The following is a 2,132-nucleotide window of genomic DNA, read 5'->3' as shown; positions in this document are numbered from 1 at the left end:
ACTTTCAGCCAATGTGGATGGAGATCTCTCTCTCTCTCTCTCTCTCTCTCTCTCTCTCTCTCTCTCTCTCTCTCTCATATACTAAAACATTTATTTCCTTCTAATTTTCCCATTCTATAATATTGTACAGGAGCAAATTCGTCAAAGTGAAGAATATTATGGCATGCCTCAGGCTGCTATTCGAAAGTGGTTCAATAAAAAGCATGGGTCATCCATATCGATTCCGTTACCATACAATCTCTCTATAGATAGTAGTTGGAGAGTAATTGTGTTGCATACAGTGCTAAGTACTAGAGTTCGTGGAGTTGAAACTTTGTTTGATGCCTCGAATAATGTTCACGAGTTGATATATATGTAGCTTGGACATAGATGGAGGTCTAGCAACTTGTTCTGTAGTCCTCCCTAAATGCCAATGTAGCCACGATGATTCCTTTGGTCTTTGTCTGTATATATCGCATGCAAGGCTTAGGAGCCACCTAGACCAGTGCAACTGCATCACTACTCGGTTTACATCCAACAACCCTAGTATTGTGATCGAGGGTTGTGGCGCTCTTATCCTCTATGAGCGAGATATGACGGAGTTTGTACAAATCTTAACCCAAAAATATTTTGGAGATTGGAATCCTCCATTACTTGTACGTACCATGAATGGCCAGAGTATCTAGCCCTCATGATATATTCTACTCAACTGGCCCACTGGTAAGGATTCATACCCTCACACTTAATTGGCTCTCTATCTGTCTCCCTCTCTAATTTGATACTACATAAATGTAACAACCGGGCTTTAAGCCCAGCCCGTTGGAGAAGCCCAGCCCACGAGTGGATAAGGAAGGACTGAACGGCGACGTTTGGTGAAGGGATTTATTTCCCTTTTACGGAAACACTGTTTCTCTTCTCCGCGTTGCCTCCCCCAGTTCTCTGCAATTCTGGATCTCACTCACCCGTGCGCACCAACCCACGACTCCAGCAGTTGTGTTTCATCTCCTTTCACACTCAAGGTTCGGCCATTACTCAATTTTTTTCAGATTACTCAATCGGGTTCTCAGTGTTTTTCTTCTTCTTCATCTCTTCACCGTGTGCTCAACTCAAGGTTTTGAAACTTTAAATTGTTCTTCCATTGCAGATTTTTTTTCGGCTTCTTGAACAGAGTGGTAACTCCTCTCTTTTGTTTATTTTATTTTACTTCTTCTCCTTCCTTCTTCTTCCGGTTTTACTCTTACGGGCTTCACTATCATTTTCGGTTTTACTCTGTTTTGACGCACACACACACGCTGCCTGTTTAGCCGTGCATCATTTAGTCAATTTTTTTCCCCTTTACGTAGACCATTAATTTATTCCAGTAGAAAATTTTGTGACTTTTATTTCGGATTGATGTTTTTAATTGTTAGAGCAGTGGAGTGTGTTAGAATTAAGGATGTTGATGGGTATAATCTTGGATGTTTTGTGAGTCGGTGTTTGAAATATTATTTCAGACTCTTCGGTGTGAACAATGGATGTTTTGAAACTGGTTGTATTGAAGTTTCGTGCAAGTTTTGAATTGTTGAATGATTAGAGTAATGATGCGTGCACTGAAATTGTCTTATTCAAAGGTTGGAAGTAGTTTGGGTTGGATTATGTTTTAATTAATGGAGTTATTGTTGTTGGTTTTGGAAATAATTATATTTGGTTTAGTGTTATAGAAGGTGGTTGTTTCGGGTTTTAAATGCGAATGGATGAAGAGAGTTGTTCGGGTTTAATTGTTAGGATAGTTATTGAGTTGTGAAGGGTTTGTTTTGATTTATTACTTAATAAATAGCAGCCTACTAGATTGGTTATTAAATGTTGGATATATGTTCTTGTGTTTAGGTGGTGTTACTTTTAGAGTTCTGGCTCAAGGTGTTGATAATTCGAAGAAGTCAGGTAAGCTGGGTTCATATACTAGTTTTACATAAAAGAAATAAAATGAGGTTGACTTTGAAAATAAACGTGTTTGTTTTTTTTAAAAGAAATGATCTGAAAACAACCTCAAATGTTTATTCTGCATACGCATAAATTCAATATAAGAGAAAGTGTTTTCTGTCATGACTGGTGTAGACATGAGCTAGTTTTGTGCACTTTGTTTCTGAACGATGTAAAAGAGCGAATAAGAAATT

General features: G+C 38.3%; 1 long non-coding RNA gene across 1 annotated transcript; it reads left to right on the top strand.

Moving 5' to 3' along the window:
- Window positions 1-910: 910 nt before the first annotated feature.
- Window positions 911-1,877, top strand: LOC108992303. The gene is made up of 3 exons (XR_001996297.2): window positions 911-998; window positions 1,124-1,151; window positions 1,846-1,877. It is a non-coding gene; the product is annotated as an uncharacterized LOC108992303 (long non-coding RNA).
- Window positions 1,878-2,132: the final 255 nt, after the last annotated feature.

Source organism: Juglans regia, chromosome 15 (assembly GCF_001411555.2).
Source record: "Juglans regia cultivar Chandler chromosome 15, Walnut 2.0, whole genome shotgun sequence".
Classification (NCBI taxonomy): domain Eukaryota; kingdom Viridiplantae; phylum Streptophyta; class Magnoliopsida; order Fagales; family Juglandaceae; genus Juglans; species Juglans regia.
Note: the sequence above shows the minus strand (reverse complement) of the source record. Positions and strands in the feature narration are given on the sequence as shown.